At 36.3% G+C, this 19,558-nt stretch overlaps 1 pseudogene; it reads right to left on the reverse strand.

The window, feature by feature from the left end:
• Nucleotides 1-13,276: 13,276 nt before the first annotated feature.
• On the reverse strand, nt 13,277-13,376 carry LOC122123436 (annotated as a pseudogene).
• Between the last annotated feature and the right edge of the window lie 6,182 nt (nt 13,377-19,558).

Consider the following 19,558-nt stretch of genomic DNA (forward strand, 5'->3'; position numbering starts at 1 on the left):
TGATTTGAAGCCCCAGCACTGAACAAAATAGCAAGCCCACCTTTTTTAAACATAGGATCTCTCTTTAACCTACAGGTGTGTTATGCATCTTGCATTCAGTGTATTTATACTTTTTATTAATTTTTTATTTATCTTATTCACGGATGTATTGTGCATTTTATTGAATATGTTGACAGATATAACTGTGCTTACATGGATGACAACCTATTCCCATGGCTATTGAGTTGCTTATATAGCATTTTCCATCCTCAATGAGACCCAGGACATTCACAGGACAGGAAAACGTGTGCAACCCTAGGCTTTTCACATCAGAATGAATCTTTGGCAGTGCTGGAATTTGAACTTAAGGCCTAGCAGGTCCAATTGTTGAATGGATCATGGTGAGCACACCAGCCTATGAGCCACTAAGGAGTTAAACCATTTCTGGGACCTGAGATGGAGTCCTGGTGGGGGCCAGTATAGTCATAAATTCATAATTAAACAAAGGATATATATTTCCAAATATGGGTGGGCGACATCTTGCATTTGGTGTAGTCATTCTCTTTATATTGTGTCTTATTCATTGATGTATTGTGTATTCTCTTTTTTTTAATTTTTATTTTTTATTGTGAACATACTGTACAGAGGGGTTACAATTACATGGACAAGATAATGAGTACATTTCTTATCAAGCATTGCAGCCTCCTCCTTTGTCTACCCTTCACATGTCTTCCCAGCCTCCCCCCTCCCCGACCCTATCCTCCCCACCCACACACCAAAGATGTAAAGTTCGTTTTCGACATGAAAACTTGTACTTCTCATTGTTGTAACGGGTCCACAGTTATCCTTAAACGACTTGTTTTTCCCCTTCTCCTCCAAAAATTGTACTGACAGCAAATACAGTGAAAGCAGGGTTTATACTGTAGGGGAAGGACATACAAAGCAACAAAGAAATAATATTATAAATGAATTAGAAACAATTGCATGAAAGAAAAAAACATTTGAATACATATCTTAGGGTTCATTTCTCTAACATCACCTTATCTGACATTTTCTGCTTGACTCAGACATATACTAGATATTGCAAATAAGCGAAACCATGGGATCTATGTTTCTTTGGACTTGGCTTACTTCACTTAAAATAATTTTTTCCAAGTCTTTACATTTCCTAACAAATTGGGCAATGTCATTCTTTCTGATGGAGGCATAGAATTCCATTGTGTATATATACCACATTTTCTTGATCCATTCATCTACTGAGGGGCATCTGGTTTGGTTCCATATCTTAGCTATGGCAAATAATGCTGCAATAAACATAGTTGTGCTGGAAGCTTTAGTGTGGTCTTGTTTGTAAACATTTGGGTAAATGCCCAAAAGTGGGATTGCTGGGTCATAGGGGAGCTCTATGTGGAGTCTTTTGAGAAACCTCCATACTGCTTTCTAACGGGTTTGAACAAGTTTACACTCCCACCAACAATGAAGTAAGATTCCCTTCTGTCCACATCCCATCCAGCACCTGTTGTTATTAGAGTTCTTGATTTTTGCCATTCTATCTGGGGTGAGCTGGTATCTCAATGTTGTTTTGATTTGCATTTATTTGATGGCTAGGGAGGTTGAGCATTTCTTCATGTGTCTATTGGCCATCCTTCTTTCTTCTTCAGAGAAGTTTCTCTTTAAGTCTTTAGCCCACTTATTTATTGGGCAGTTCTTTCTTTGAGGATTTCTTGTTGGAGGATTTAATTTTTTGAATTAGAAGTATATTTTAGATATGAGACCCTTGTCCGTTGTATGGCTAGTGAAGATCTTCTCTCAATCTGTGGGCTTTCTATTGATCTTGCTAGCTATGTCCTTTGCCATGCAGAAGCTCTGCAACTTCATGCAATCCCATTTGTCCAACCTTTCTTTGATTTGTTGTGTTTCTGGGTCTCTATTAAGAAAATTTCGGCCTGCACCAAGGAGACCTAGGGTTTCTCCTGTAATGTTTCCGGAGTGTCTGCTTTGACTCTGAGGTCTTTGATCCATTTGGAGTTGATTCTAGTGCAAGGTGATATTTAACGATCTAGTTTTAGTTTTCTACAAGTAGTTAACCAATTTGACAGCACCATTTACTGAATAGGCTGTCTTCCTTCCATTCTATTTTTTTAGCTCCCTTATCATTCGATGTCTATAGGTCTGTAGGTTCATTTCTGGGTTTTCAATTCTATTCCATTGGTCCTGAGGTCTGTTCTTGTGCCAGTACCAAGCTGTTTTGATTACTATGGCTTTATAGTAGAGTTTGAAATTTGGTATTGATATTCCTCCAGCAGTGTTCTTTGCGTTGAGGATTGTTTTTGCTATTCGGGGTCTTTTATTGTTCCATATGAATTTTTGGATTGCCTCTTCTATTTCCTTGAAGAATGAGGTTGGAATTTTGAGAGGTATTGCATGGAATTTGTAGATAGCTTTGGGAAGCATTGCCATTTTCGCGATGTTAATCTTTCCAATCCAGGAGCATGGAAGGTTTTGCCATTTTCTAAGTTCTGTTTTGATATACTTTTTCAAGTTTTTAAAGCTTTCACTTCTCTTCAATCTAGTATTAGAATGCTTAGCTACAGCAATAAGACAAGATGCATACATAAAGGGGATCCAAATAGGGAAAAAGAAATAAAACTCTCCCTCTTTGCAGATGACATGATCTTGTATTTAAATAATCCCATAGACTCCACTCCCAAATTACTCAAGCTGTTTCAAAACTTTGACAAAGTAGCAGGGTATAAAATTAACCCCACAAAATCAATGACTTTTCTGTATGCCAACAATGAGAAAAGTGTGGATGAAATTAGGAAAGCAACTCCATTTGTAATAACCCCACAAAAAATAAAATACCTAGGAATTAACTTAATCAAAGAAGTGAAGGACCTCTATGATGAAAAGTATTGTGTATTTTCTTGAGTATAGGTTGACAGATATCACTGTGGTGATCTGGAAGACAACCTATTCCCATGAGTATAGAGTTGCTAATACCTTCTCTATCCTAGCTGAGAACCAGAATTTGCACAGCACATGAAAACAGGTGCAACGACTGGCTTCTCACATCAAGGTGAATTTTTGGCAGTGCTGGGATTCGAACTCAAGGCCTAGGAGGCCCAAATTCCCAATGGGTCCACGTGAACACACCAGACTGTGAGCCAAGAAGGAGCTGGGCTTTTACCAGTAACTGAGATTGAGTCCCAGAGAGGACAAAATAGTCCTCAATGCATCATTGAAACATGGGATGTATATTTACATCCGTGTGTATACTGCATCGTATATTAAGTGTAGTTCTTGTCTTGGTTTTGTATGGTATTCATGGATGTATTGTGTATTTTTTGAGTATATGATGACAGGTATAACTCAGCTGACATGTATAACAACTTATTCCCATGACCACAGGGTGGCCCATGCATTCTCCATCCTAGCTGAGACCCAGGAGTTGCACAGGAAAGGAAAACAGGGGCAACAATTTGCTTCTGACATCAAGATGAATCTTTTGGCAGGGCTGGGATCTGAACTCGGGGCCTAGAAGGCCTAATTGGTGAATAGTTCCACATGAGCACACCATGAAGAGTGAGCCATGAAGAAACTAGGAATTGCCAGTACAAAGAAATAATCTGATAAATATGTTAGAAACAATTGCAAGAAAGAAAAAAATACATTTCAATTCTTAACTTGGGGTTCATTTCACCTATTATATTGATCTGGTTTAATCAATTCTCTGCCTTCACTACCAGATTATTTGAAGAATACATACAATAATTGCACTGAGAAGTGATTTAGAGAAATAATTCATATTGTTTACTTTTAATTTTTTGAGGTAAATACTTGGATTCAAATTCAGAGCCTTGCATTTGCCAGGCAGGCCTCTGACCACTTGAACCATGTCACATCCAGTAATTTTTCTTTGATTATTTTTGAGATAGAATCTTGTATTTGTTTATTCCTAAGCTACCTCGATAGTGAATTTCCTAGTTTATGTTCAACATAGGTAGCATGACAGCCACTCATTGGCACATCTAGCTTTTATTGATTGAGCTGGAGGTCTCTTTTATGTTTTCCAACTTGACCTTGAACTGCAACTATCGACATTTCTATTTTCAGAGTAGCTAGGATTATAGGTATAAACCACCTCATTTGACTTCTATTGTATATGTTTACGAAAATTTTGAAAGCATGAGAAAATCCTCTAGAGTTACTAACCATATCCAGATTCTAGGCGAGAAACTAATGATTATTCTGTCAAAAATTTTTGACATTATTCTGACAAACTTAAATTTTTTTTTTTTCAAAATACCATACAGAGGGGTTTCAATTACATGGGTAAGGTAATGAGTACATTTCTTACCAAGCATTGTTGCCTCCTCCTGTTTCCACTTCTCATCCCTTCCCATCTCCCCTCTCCACCCCCCCCCCAACAGAAAAAGTTGTAAAGTTCCTTATTGGACATAATGACTTGTATAGCTCATTGTTGCAATGGGTCCGATGTATCCGTATTTAAAGGTTGGGTTTTGCCCATTCCCTCCACAAATTATAACAATATCAAATAAAATGGAAGTAGGGGTTTATACCATGGGGTAGGGACATACAAAGCAACAAAGAAATAATCTTACAAATATGTTAGAAACAATTGCAAGAAAGAAAAAAACATTTCAATAATTATCTTGGGGTTCATTTCACCTAACATGAACTTATCTTACCTTTTCTGCTTGTCTCAAAAATATACTAGTTTTTGCAAATAAGGGAAACCATGGGGGACCTATATTTTTGGGCCTGGCTTACTTCACTTAATTTTTTCCAAGTCTTTCCATTTCCTAACAAATGGGGCAATGTTATTCTTTCTGATACAGGCAAAGAATTTCATTGTGTATATCTACCACATTTTCTAGATCCATTCATCTAATGAGAGGCATCTGGGTTGGTTCCATATCTTACCTATTATAAATAATGTTTCCATAAACATAGTTGTGCTGGAAACTTTAGTATGGTCTTGTTTGTGATAATTTGGGTAAATGACCAAAAGTGGGATTGCTGGGAAATAGGGGAGCTCTATGTGGAGTCTTTTGAGGAACCTCCATACTACTTTCCAAAGTGGTTGAACAAGTTTACACTCCCACTAACAATGCGCTAAGATTCCCTTCTGTCCCCATGTCCTCCAGTATCTGTTGTTATTAGAATTCTTGATTATAGCCATTCTAACTGGGCTGAGGTGGTATCTCAATGTTGGGTTGATTTGCATTTCTTTTATAGCTAGAGAGGTTGAGCATTTCTTCATATGTCTATCAGCCATCCTTCTTTCCTCTTCAGAGTTTCCCTTTAAGTCTTTAGCCCACTTATTTATTGGGCAGTTGTTTCTCTGAGGATTTGTTGTTGGGGGATTTAATTTTTTGAGTTCCAGGTATATTTTAAATGAGACCCTTGTCCATTATATGGCTAATGAAGATCATCTCCCAATCCGTGGGCTTTCTATTGATCTTGCTAGCTATGTCCTTTGCCTTGCAGAAGCTCTGCAACACATGCACATGTGCGTGTGTGTACTCGCACATGCATGCACACATACCAAAACACAAATGAGTATTTCAATGTGAAGTTTATATTTTTTTATCTTGCTGTACTTTATTTCCCTGTATTAGTTCACAAATTAACAAAATCAGCTAAGGACATATTTACATAAAATTCATCATGTTTTTCTAAAATCAACTCTCTTTTTGGAAGCCTGCTTTTATTTGACACAAAAGTAAATTATTCAGGAAGTCAATTCATCACTTTCAAGTCTATAGTATTAGATGATTTTTTAGGTTCCTCCTAGCAATATGATTTTGTGAAATCCTGCATCAAGCAATATATTTCTTTCACTAGAAGAGAAACCTCTGTCAAACAATTAATAATAGCTTATTCTCCTCTTGGCATTCATCTGTAGTTTTATTTTCTTCATATATTTCATGATCTGTCTGTGTATGCCAAAGACTGCCATGAAAATATAAACACCCTTCTCAGCGGTTAGCATGTGTATACCATTCATAGATAATGAAATTGCTTTGGAATAAATAATGTTCACCCTGACTATCTTGAGAAAGAAGAATTGGTTTCTCAGCACTTTAGGTAAGAACTTGAGGGAAAGAAACAAAAGGAAAAGTGAGGAACAACTCAACACATAGATTCAAATGAAATAAACAACCCAAGAAAACACAAATTAATTCATTACTCAAGAACCTGCAGGAAATGAAAGATTTAGAAAAAAAATCAGGTATGACAAGCTTATGAAATTCGTGACTACTTGGGAGTGCAATGTTGTGAGGATAGTGGCAAAAGCCCAGACGGAACAGAAAGTTCTGTACACAATGCCATGCACCTGTTATTCTAAATTCCAGGTAGAATAACATCAAGTGGACTGAGGCCAAGTTCATACACAAGTAGGAAGCCATTTTCTAGCTGAAAAATAATCAGGATTACTTAGGGCTGGGGGCATGACAAAGTGGTAAGAACACCTATTTAAGGGGAACAAAACACTCAATTCAAACTCTAATAATAGGGTTATTAAAGAAAAAGCTATGATTTTAATAATTAGAACAATTGTAACACTTGAGTATTTGAGTGGGGAAAATCCATTAGAGAGATAGAATGAAACCACATTCCAATGGTCCTTTAGTGATAATGTTTAGTGGTACTTTAGGCAAAACAGAGTTACCTTGCAAATGAGCATGGAAGTGCATTTGGGTGATGGAAATACTCTACTTACACAGGTGTAAATTAAATAGATTTTTTGGGGGTAGATTGTAGTTCTTGAACTAAGAGCCTGGGTGATGTCCATGAGCTTTTTCTCTCAAGGCTACCACTCTAATACTTTGATCCACAGTTCCAATTCTGATTTTCTGTTGGTTGTTTGGAGATAAGAGTCTCATGGACATTCCTGCCCAGGTTGGCTTCAAACCATGATAGTCAGATCTCAGCCTCCTGAGTCACCAGGATTCCAGGCATGAGCCGTCGATGTTTTTAATAATTTAGTAAATTGTATAGTTACAGAAGTTATAAATAATCATTGTAACCTGTGTATTATATGTGTATATGTATAGAACAAGACATACAGTTAGAAATATATTAACATATTTTTGCATCTGCAGTAGATTTATGAAATAATATTTCATTATAAAATAAAATGGAAACAAATGTTAATAAGGAGCAAAACAAACGGAATTGTTATACATTTCTTTTTGTTGAATGGAATGTGAATTGTGAGAATCAGTTTGGGAAAACCATCACATTGCACATCATAAAGAAACACAATAAAAATCACAGTAAAAGATGTTAGAATTAACCACATGATAAAATAACAGGTAGAATTTGCCAAATGCTAATTGATTGTTTTTCCAAGTACTTTACCTATGGTATCTAATTTAATCCTCACAATAATTCCATAAAGTGGAACTACTTACATTTTTAATTCTCAGACGATGATATTGAAGTCCTCAGAGTTGGAATTACTAGTACAACATTGCACACATGGTAAGTGTTAGCCTGAGGTTCATCTCACACTGTATCAATTAACCTCATTCTATTTTATGACAAAAATACCAGCACTTAGTCTACTAATTCTAGGAAAATTTCCCAGAATTATTGTGTACACTCATAATATTTCACTTTATCTTTGTTAGAAAATAGGGAACTGTAATATGAATACTCAAAGTTCATAATCAATGAATACCTCCCTGGTGAAAAGAACTGCTAAAGTATAACATTCTTGGTTTCTAGGTAAAAATAGCAGAAATCATATTCTATCCCTTCACTCAACACTGACTGCCTGGGGACCCTATCTTTGTTTAACACTGTCTTACTGAAAGAATGACCTCCCCAATTCCTGATGGAAACAGACTGCAGGTCTTATGGACCAATCATTTCCACATTGTAGCTCAATTAAGTTGTTTACCATTAGAAGTATTTTAATTGCTTTTTATACCCAACATTTTTTTTTTTTTTTTGTCTGTCCTGGGGCTTGAACTCTGGGCCTGGGCGCTGTCCCTTAGCTCTTCAGCTCAAGGCGAGCGCTCTACCACTTGAGCTACAGCACGACTTCCGGTTTTCTGGTGGTTTATTGGAGATAGGAGTCTCACGGTCTTTCCTGCCCGGGCTGGCTTTGAACCGCGATCCTCAGATCTCAGCCTCCTGAGTAGCTAGGATTACAGGCGTGAGCCACCAGCGCCCAGCCTACCCAACATTTTGAGAGAAAGGTACTACTTTAAAATGCTATTAAAATAAGACATATAAAAATCACCTTTGACTCTGGATAAATATTTTACCTTTCATGTACCCAAAAATGCAGTCTGACCAATCATTAATGTTAGGAATGAGAGGATAAAAATCATAGACACCAAGACCTAAGTATGAATTAAAGCCTCTCCAACTTGTGAATACAATTGGTTTTAAAAGACATAAAGGGCTGGGAAGGTGGCTCAGTGGTAGAGCGCTTGCCTTGCATGCGTGAAGCCCTGGGTTTGATTCCTCAGCACCACATAAGCAAAAAGAAAAAAGCCGCAAGTGGCACTGTGGCTCAAGTCGAAGAGCACTATCCTTGAGCTGAAGAGCTCAGGGACAGTGCCCAGGCCCAGAGTTCAGGCCCCACTACCAGACCCCCTCCTCCCCCAAAAAAGACATGATGCTGAAGATTCAATTGTAAACTGTTAACAGTTGAAAATAACTCATTTTCTTGGGAGTAGGAAACAAAACACAAGATTAATCCTAATCATTAGATTAATCCTAATCATTTCCAAAGACATTTATTTACACTACAAATTTACTCTTATAACTACAAAGATTCTAAAAATAACTGAATCATAGTGTCACAAAGGACATAATTTAAATTCATCATGTACATTCAAAGGACTACGCTAATAGAAAACAAAGTTATACTAATAATTAGCTCACCCAATTCACTTCCATTCTTTTATTCTATATCTTTCAGTTTCATAAGAACTGTCTTTTCATAAAATGATGCATAAAAAAAACCTATATCCCCACTTACATTTTCAGATTTTAACAATGTTTATTTCAGAAATGTCTTTAGCTGTGTAGTCAATGAACTGAAATAACACTAAAATATTCAACATTTTCAGAAATTGCAAGACTCGCTCTGGAATGTTATTTCTATTGGAAAAGATATTCAAAAAGCCTTAATTGTTAAAGTTGTGATAGTTACTCCCACAAAAGAACTATTAATGAAGAAACCTTTGTATGTAAAATACAACTTCAAATGCATCCACAATCTGGAGGTGACACATGCTTTTTTTTTTTGCAATGTGTATCTAACAAACATATCCACAATACTGATTTTCAGTCAATATGATGGGATATTCAAACCTAAAAAATACGGGATTTATTATCTTAGTGTGAATAGATATGATCTTACAAAGAAAGTTATTTTCAACAGAAATCCGGAAAGAGTTTATCCACCTTGAGTTTCACAGGAATAACCAGAGAGTAATACCTCTTTGGTCAAGTCAGTCAAACTCACTCCATGAGTATATCTTAAAAGTATAACCAATTTAAGAGGTCAAATACATATTTTGTACTGACAGTCATCTTACAGCAATAACTTACTATCCAAATATATGTGTATCTTATTGCCTAACATATACAAAGAGCTGAAAGTGATCTCTTTTATCTAACTTAATGTTGTAAATACTTTGATTATGATGATGTTATTATTTGACAAATAAAATGTAAAAAAGGGTGGTTCCACTGAAATGACAGGACGGAACACTGATAAATAACAACATTGCAACACAGCTCTTTTCAGCCTCACTCTGTCCTCATTGGCAAGCAACATTGCAAACGAACACACAAACACACACACACACACATACATACACATGTGCGCACATGTACACACACATATACATGCATGTCAAATTCGGGGTTTATTGTACAAAAAAGTTCAAGTAAAATATTAGTGATTAGGAAAAGTAATAATTTGCCTTTTTACAAAATAATACATAATCCAGTCACCATGGTTGTTACATTTTACCTGTCTCTTCACATGTGACCATTTAATTTATTTTTAGTTCATTCACTCATTCATTAGTTTGGTGCTAATACTAGAGCTTGAACTCAGGGCCTGGCTCTGTCTCAGAATTTGTTATTTATTTTGTTTTAGTTTTCTCAAGGCTAGCATTTTACTGCTTATAATACAACTCCATTTCAAGCTTCTGTGGTTACTTTCAATTCATAATCTAATGGACTTTTTTTTCTTGGTCTGGTTTCAAAGCACAATCATCAGATTTCATCTTTCTGATTAGGTAGGATTAAAGACCTGAGCCACCCGTGTGGCTCCTACTTTTTCCTATACTTATGTAATGCACATACTTATATAGTAATTTAAAACTGAAAGCACAGAAGCAAGATGTACAGTGATGATATTGTCCTGTCAGAAATTCAAGTTAGTAATGTAAATTTCTTCTTAAGACCATACACAAAAATATTTAAGAAGAAATCTAATGGGGTGTGTGTATGTGTGTGTGTGTGTGTGTGTGTGTGTGTGTGCTGTTGCAATATGTTCCACATATAAGCACTGTTCAGGGGTGTCCAGACATTCACAGTTATTGGATGAATATCTGCCTTGAGATACCAACTCATGGACAAGGTCTAGGTGTCCACTCTAGGCTTCCCGATGAAGAGGGGTATACTCATCCTCATCCCTAGTATTCATATGAGTGGCCTTTTTGGAAAGTAGTGTCTGCACTGTAGTAAGCTGCAAGGCAAGCACTCTACACTGAGCCACCTTCCCAGCCCAAGGATTAAGATTCTTGTCTGTAATTTGGTCAAAGCTATGTCTCTTTATGTAGGCGACTAAAAATGTATTTACTAATTTCAAGTAAATACATAAATTCTATTTCCATCTCTTTTAAAAAATAAAAAATTGTTTGCTCTGTAATTGATTAGAAGCATGGATTTTGTGGCTAGCTAGGTCATTGCACATCTGTGTCTCTTTTCCTCTCTCTCTTTCATGATTGCTCCATAATTATCCTAATTTATTTTGCTTTTATATTTTTGATTGCATCATTTCACTTTCTGCTCTGCCATTTCCCAAAACAGCACCACATAAACAGAAAAATCCAGAAGTGGTGCTGTGGTTCAAGTGGTACAACGCTTGCCTTGATTTGAAGAGCTCAAGGACAGTGCCCAGGCCCAGAGGTCAGGCCCCACAAATAATTAAAAAAAAAAAAAAGAATCTAAATACTTGATAATTCTACTAACAGATCTGACTGAAATCAGTTGAATCACACTTTTCCTGTACAATGAAGGAACAGGTCCAGGCTAGGAAAGCTGCTAGAGAAGGCAGCCAGAATGTATCTGTGACAAAACTTTGTGGAAAATGGAATCGAGGATTACTTACTGGTGATTCACTTGCGCTTGAAGCATGATTCTGAACTATTGCTTGCTGATTCTGAACTATTGCTTTGATCATTATATTCTCCAAGAAGAAAAAGTGAAATTTAATTGGCAGCAAAGGACTACAAATACATTTTGACTTCTCATTAAGCATCTTCAATCATCAAAATCACCTGCAGACAATAGATAGGCCTATTTTTATATGAAAACAAGTGTCTTTAAAAAACAAGAATTTAGGTAGTCATACAAAGGACTTCTATTTTACTACTGCATTATACATTTTTTATAATGTTGAATACCAACATTAGAAAGCTACTAGAAAGCTCTTAAAGACCATATGTTGAATAGTGAGTTCTCTTACACTATAACATGGTATTTCCCAAATCATTTACATAGAAGGCATTGTTTCCTATTTTCTCATTCCTAGAATAAGCTGCACATGAAGACACCACTGGTCCTCATTTTCACTCTGTGCCTTTGAATACTGAGGAAAATCTTTCCTCTGCTCTCTATCCATTCACTACTCTCCAGTTAGAATAATTTAGAATAGTAAAAATGGAAAAAGAGAAAATAAATCATGGTGAAAATACATATGCAAAAAATTCACCAGTTTTTTCTGACTAGTTCAACCAATGTGAACTATTGGGGAAATACATGGACATCTCATTCCCACTGACACTCAAATTCTGATGAAGACAAGGAACAAGATGAAAAAGTGAGTGAATTGCAAGAAAAAAATGGAGTAGGATCCAAGCAAATTTCTTCTTTGGGATGCCAAAATTTATCGGCTTTCTATGGTGCGGAGACTACTTTCCAAAAAGGCCACCCAGATGAATACTAGGGATGAGGATGAGTATACCCCTCTTCATCGGTAAGCCTAGAGTGGACACTTAGACATTGTCCATGAGTTGGTAGCTCAAGGCAGATATTCATGCAATAACTCTGAATGGCTGGACACCCCTGCACAGTGCTTATATGTGGAATAATACCAGAGTGGCTTCTTTTTTATTTCATCATGATGCAGATACCAATCCCCAAACTAGAGGGCTCTTGACCCCCTTGCATCTTGCTGCGGGAATAGAAATAGCAAAGATACTCTGTATCTCCTTCTGTTGAACCATTATATCAAACAAGGTCTGGAGAACAACTTGGAAGAAACTGTATTTGATATTGCCAAATGGATAAGTATGTATCACTACCTCTTTGAAGTTATCAAAGGCTGTACAAATTGTTCTCCTAAGTCGTTATGGTTTGGTTAAGTTTCTTAAATTTCAAAAATGCCAGTCCATCTTTTGTGTCCCTACAAATTGTTTTTTCACAATACAAAGCATCAGCAATATCTTAATATAAAAATTCATGTATTCCATGGTATTCTTCCAAGTGAATTGCATGACTTTGATATCAAAATGTATTCAAGAGTTGTTTGTATACATCTATAATGATTCCTGCAGAGTTTGTGATTTTTTTAATCAGAAATAATTTTAACTTATCTGTTGGAATGAATAGTATAGAAACTAAAGATGTTCCGAGTGCATTTCTGAAAAAAGTATATCTATGTTTGTATAATGTCCATAATCTATTTCATTCATCCTAGATATAATACTTTGAATTCTACATTGTTATATCATGTATAGATTCATTAATAAATGTGACCTTTCAAATTGCATTCCATATAGAAGGAATTTAAGATTCCTTTTTTTACTAGGTTCTTAATTTATTTCTTTGGGATAAAATGGCAATGTTATCTAATTTCAAGTTTTGTAAAGGTTACCTTTCTAAGGTGAAAATTTAATACACTGATGTCAAACTAACCTTTAATTCTATGAATTACATGTATGTTACACTTGTATTTTTGTAATCAACTTTTTAATAACTTTTTTTCATTTCTTGCATCAGAAGAATGAAAAATATGGAATACTTCACAAATTTTCATATCATCCTTGTGCAAGTGCCATGTTAATCTCTGTATTGTTGTAATTTGGGTAGACCTGCTGCTGAAGCATGTAGTATACTCTAAATTTAAGTACGTAATGATATAATCTTTATAAAGGCATGTATCCATAGTTGCCTTTTTGTAACAAGGAACCCTTATTGTTCCTAAAAATGCTATTGATCTCATTTCTCTAAAAATCTGTGTATACTGGAAAAAACTTATATAGTTTGTTTGATTTCTCACATTTACAATTTTTTTGTCAATGACTATTTTGTCATTTTCATTTTAAATTTGATCATACTTTGAAACCTTTACAGATAAGTCCAAAGGTGGTGGCTTTTCAAGTACTTATTTATCAACTGAGTTAGCTTTGTGGAGCTAATGGACTCAAAGTAAGCCTTGCTTAAGAGCTACTTCTAACTTTCTGCAGCTTAAAATTTCCCAAATGAGGTCTTCCTGGTACAAATATCTACCTAAACCTTTACCCTTCTTCCATGTAGGAACAGACCAACCAGAATATCTTACCCTGACAGCATAGATTGTCTTACTGGAACAAAGCTAATCTTAGTTACAAGGGATCATAGAGAGATGAACAGTTCAGACAGAATTGTTCAGAATGGAAGGTATTTTATCAAAACATAATTGTTAATTATACTTATCATTTCAAAAGTAGCTAAAGCCAAGAAAGTGAAAAAAATTGTTCATATGCATGATTACCTACTGTCCTGGCCTGTCTATCATCCAACCAAGCAGGAACTTACACTTCTGACATTCTATCACCAAATATTTCCATAGCTCCTGGAGAAGTCCACATGTTTCTCCTCGATATTAGGCCTTAAATTGGTAATGTTTTAATCACAGTGTTTCCTCTTGCCTCTAGGCCGTAAATCTACAAATGGTAAAGCTTTAAGTCTAACTCTACCAAAAACTGAGGTAGAGGTAATGGAATAATACTTTAAAACAGAGTTGCCTTTGATTCCCTAAACACAACACAACAATGCAAAACAATTTTTATATTATATATACTTATATATTTATATGTGCTGATTTTAAATTTCATAAAGTGAATCTTACTAGAATTGATAATTTGACAAATATATTGACATTTATTCCCATAAATAAATTGGAATATAAATAATTAGGTTTAGAATATATATTAGAATATAAAAAGTATTAATGCAATATCTTCGGTATAAATTTGTGATACCTTCTAAGTGTTCATGGTCTTCTGAATTCACATGGTAAAATAACAGTATTGTTTTCTGCTAATATATAAGGGATTTTATTCTGATGCTCTGTTTATTGTTTTAACTCGCTGGTCGCAAAGTGTTTTTCTCCATATTTCTGAAGCATTCTTACTGATTATACCCAAATTTTGCTGATATGATGTCTAAAAGCTATTATTTTTCTGCAGGACCCACGGGTCCTAGGATACCAGGTCCCAGTTATCTGCGTCATCAGATAACAAGGGCATGACTTCTCACATAGGCCCATGCAACATATCAACAGAAAATAATTGAAGACTCATCTCAATTTCTCATTTCCTATAATATTTCAGGGCCCCAATTCTTTACAAGAATTAGCAGTAATCAATTGTGAAATTCAAGGCAAGTTAAAATGAAAGATGAGATCACAAAATTTGAATGAAAGTACTGTAATTCAAACTTTCAATTTACAGATGACCAGCCCATATGAGTGAACAAAATCACAAATGAACAAGGTTATTTTTAATACCCCTCTCCTAATGATTAATGAAAGATTTCAGTGCAGCCAAAAATATAATTTCTGGAATCATAGATCCATAATTGGTCTACCAAGACTAGGAAAACTTGATTTAGAGGTCAAATATAATTTAGAAAAACATTAATTGAGAAGACCCTTAGTGCTTCAAAACACTGGTACTTCAGTAAAACTTGGTTCTGTAGTTTAAAAATGTTGTCATTCTCAAACCAATGATAACCTACATTTAATCTCCTGAAAGTATATTCCTTTTCAAATAAACTTTTTCAAATCATATTCACCAAAATAACACTTGACAAGTAGATGATAGTGACATTAAAAGGTTTTCAAGTGTAGCGAGCAAGTTACAATAGAGTTGATTTACGTACTCAGCACTAATACCAAACAAGTTCAACCATTCATTAAAGTGTAGAAATAGTACCCCCCCACCATTTGTGTTGTTCAGTAGGTGCCTTTCAGAAATGTTTTAAATAGATCAGCCTCCCATATTCCAAATCCAAATATTAGCTAATAAAGTAAATTTCATCACATAAGAAGGTACATTCTAAAAAGTCACTAATAGTTGCCTTATCATGTGTTGCCTTATTATATATTTTCCCTATCTGTCTAACATAGTAATAAATATGACTTTAAGTCTTGAATATGGATACTGATGAGAAATGTGACAAACATAAAATCTGTCTTCTATTTCTATCACATTCCTCTAAGTAGTAAATTTTAGTTTTCTTCTCATTCCAAAACTTATAGGTAGTAGAAAAAATTATCCTTTGTAAAATAAAATAATCACATACCATTGTACAAAGCCATTTATAAAAACAGGTAGTTAGGAATAAATTCTAAGCCATTTTTAAACTTTCCTGTTGACTAAAGATTAATCTTCCAAATGAACGAGAATAAAATCATGTCTAAGTTCTTCACATCTCCAGTCTTGCAAATTGTTATTGCAGATGAATGAATTATGGAAATATAAGCTGACATCAGTTTCCTATATATTCTCCATCCTGGCTGAGACTCAGAATTTGCACAGCACAGGAAAACAGGTGCAATGACTGGCTTCTCACATCAGGGTGAATTTTTGGCAGTGTTGGGCTTCAAACTCGGGGCCTAGGAGGCCCAACTGCCCAATCGGTCCACGTGATCACACCAGACTTTGAGCCAGTAAGGGGATGGGCTCTTCCCAGGAACTGAGATCGAGCCACAGGGAGGCCAAAATAGTTCTCAATGCATCATTTAAATATGGGATGTATATTCACATCCGTGTGTGGACTGCATCGTGCATTGAGTGTACTTATTGTGTTTATTTTGTATGCTACTCATGGATGTATTGTGTATTTTCTTATGTATATGATGACAGTTATAACTGGGCTGACATGGATAACAACTTATTCCCATGACCACAAGGTGGCCCATGCATTCTCCATCCTTGCTGAGACCCAAGACTTGCACAGGAAAGGAAAACAGATGCAACCATTGGCTTCTGATGTGAAGATGAATCTTTTGGCAGGACTGGGATCTGAACTCGGGGCCTAGCAGGCCCAATTGGTGAATGGGTCCAGATGTGCACACCAGCCTGTGAGCGACAAAGGAGCTCATCGTTCCCAGAACCTGAATTTGAGCCCCCTTGTGGGGAGAGTGGGGAGCATAATAGTCATCCATTCATAAGTTGAAGGTAGAAAGCAAATAAGTACATATTTGTATAGAGTAGGATTGATGGTGACCTGTGATGAAATCCAATCTGTGAGTACCTATATTTTGATCTTTTCTGATGCATTAATTTCATGTCTGTGATGATTATTGTCATGCTTCATTAACTCTTCTTTACAAATAATTTATACCACATAAGTCTTGCATATCATTTCCTACTCTCATCATGCACAAACTACTCATTCAAGGATGAGATTGATCGCATGCCATGACTCTTCCTAGGTCCAGAAACAAGTATCTCAGGATCTCCTGCCACTCCCTCCTCTTAGGGGGACTGAATTCAAGCCTCAGTCCTGGAAAAGTTACTCCTTATATACATTTTAACAAAAGGATTTATACTTCCGTTCAGATGTTCAGTCCATATTGTGTTTGGTGCGTTTATTCATTTTATTTCTTGTTTTATTAATTTATTTCCCATTTGTTGTATTGACTCTTATGACACTTATACCATTTATTACATTGTTTACATCCTATCACATAGAATCTAGATTTTAGATGTGTTCTCCATCATGCCTGGCAGTGCTAAGATCTGAACTCAGGGCCTAGCAGGCCCAATTCATGAATGGGTGAGTTTGAGCATGGCAGCCTCTAGCCAATGAAGCTGTCAAGTGGTTCCCAGGCACTGAGATCGACCCCCAGGTTTGGCCAAAACAGCGATACATGGATAGGCAGACGGTGGTATATAAAGTAATATATATTGTTAAAGAGTGCCAGCGCCGTCTATCTATGATTGAATGACGCCTACTGCGTTCCTACCAACTCTTAGGTATTTATTATACTACCATTGAAGGAATAATATTCTTTTCATGCTTAATAAACTATACGTTAAGCTCAATCAACATTCTAGGACTATTGCATCCAATTTTAGACTAGACGGATGCATGAACTACTCATTCAATGGATATTCCCATGCATAGGAATGAGTCTCTTGTGATATCCTGCCATTGGTGTCAGGACTGGGATTTGAACCCAGGGCCTATGTTCACAGGTTGTCCTATGGCTTCACTGATAGCCCACAAGCCATCAGCAATGGCAGGTCATATCTACTTTGCAGCCATGTCACTCAAACCCAGGATGGTCACTGTGCAAAGAAAAAAATAATAAAACCCCAGCCCCCTGAAGGTTGCCACTTTTTCTGCTTTCCAGTTTTTTTTTTCTTCCAGAAAGCCCCCTGGGCCTAGGATCTTAGGATCAGCTATGGTTCCGGAGGCTGCACCCGAGCCTAGGGAGATCCAAGCTGAGGCAGAGTTTCCATGACCTGAGTTCAAGCCCCATGGTTGGCCAAAAAAAAAAGAAATATTTAACTAAATTAAAAAAATAAAGCTCCCTAGTTTGGAATTTCAGCTAGTTTTATTTCCTAGCCTGGTATTTGAACTCAGGGTTTTGGTAAATCTGTAGCAATGTCAGGGAAGACTTGCTACTACTTGAGTTCAAACCTTGTGCCAAACAAAAACGAAAAACTAACTCACTGACCTAAGCAGGGGAAGGTAGTTGTGGATATGGGAAGGAAGGTATGGTAGGGGGAAAACAAAGGAGGAGGTAACAATGCTCAATATGAAATTTACTCATTACCTTACTCTTGTACAATATTTTTACAATAAAAAACGAACAAAGACAAACAATGTAGAAGCTTCTCAGAGAAGCACTTTGGAGGTAAGAGAAGGATTTCTGACTGAATAGCTGTACAAAATTCTACACTTCTTAAAATATTCAGTATGGAACTGAATAAACATAACTGGTTCCATTAAAAATTATGTCAGTGTGTTGGAACTGGGGCCAGTATTTCTGCCATTGCTAGGATTTGAGCTCACCATCCAGGTAACTATTTTGCATCATGGGTGAAGGCGAAGCTTACTGTCCATGAGGAAAGAAATTCAGGCTAGAGTTCCCAGGGCCTGAATGAAGGCCCTGCAATAGAAAAAATATCTCTATACATGTGTATTATATGATATGTATACTTACATATGTATGTTAATTTCATATTATGATGAAGGTGGATCAGTGGTAGAGCGTTTGCCTTGCATGCCTGAGGCCCTGGGTTCGATCCCTTAGCACCTCATAAGCAAAAAGAAAAAAATCCAGAAGTGGCGCTGTGGCTCAAGTGGTAGAGTGCTAGCCTTGAGCTGAAGAGCTGAGGGACAGCACCCAGGCCCAGAGTTAAAGCCACACAACCAGACCCCCCCCCCAGAAAAAGAATGATTTTGTATTTTATTTTTCTTTGATTCATTTATTTATTGATTACTGTATTTGTACCCAATAATTTAGGACATTGACTCATTTTCATTAATATTTTATTAAGTGTTGAAACATAATACATAATTAAATGGAAGCATTTGTCACAGTCTTCACATGATTAAAGTCTCTCACAAGTATGAGCTTTGTCTTATTTATCTTTGGAACCTTCCTATCAGGTTTTCTTTAGATGATTTATACTCAGAAGCCTTTTCTTGAGGATAGGCAAGTGAGGGAAAAAATTGTGTGGGTGGGGCTAGAAATGTGGCTTAGTGGTAAATTGCTTGCTCAGCATGCATGAATACCAGGGTTTGAATCCTCAGTGCCACATACTCAGAAAAAGCCAGAAGCTGTGGAGTAGCTCAAGTGGCTAGCCTTGAGAAAAAGAAGCTCAGAGAGAGTACCCAGGCCCTAAAATCAAGCCCCAGGACTGTCAAAAACAATAAGCCAGATGCCAGTGGCTCATAAATGGATCAGTAGCTTCTCCTGAGGCTGAGAGCTGAAGACCACAGTCCAAAGGAAAGCCTGTTAGATTCTTATCTCCAGTGAACCACCAAAAGAACCCATCTAGCATTT

This window comes from Dipodomys spectabilis, unplaced genomic scaffold, assembly GCF_019054845.1.
Source record: "Dipodomys spectabilis isolate Male_0828 unplaced genomic scaffold, ASM1905484v1 ptg000228l, whole genome shotgun sequence".
In the NCBI taxonomy this organism is placed as follows: Eukaryota; Metazoa; Chordata; class Mammalia; order Rodentia; family Heteromyidae; genus Dipodomys; species Dipodomys spectabilis.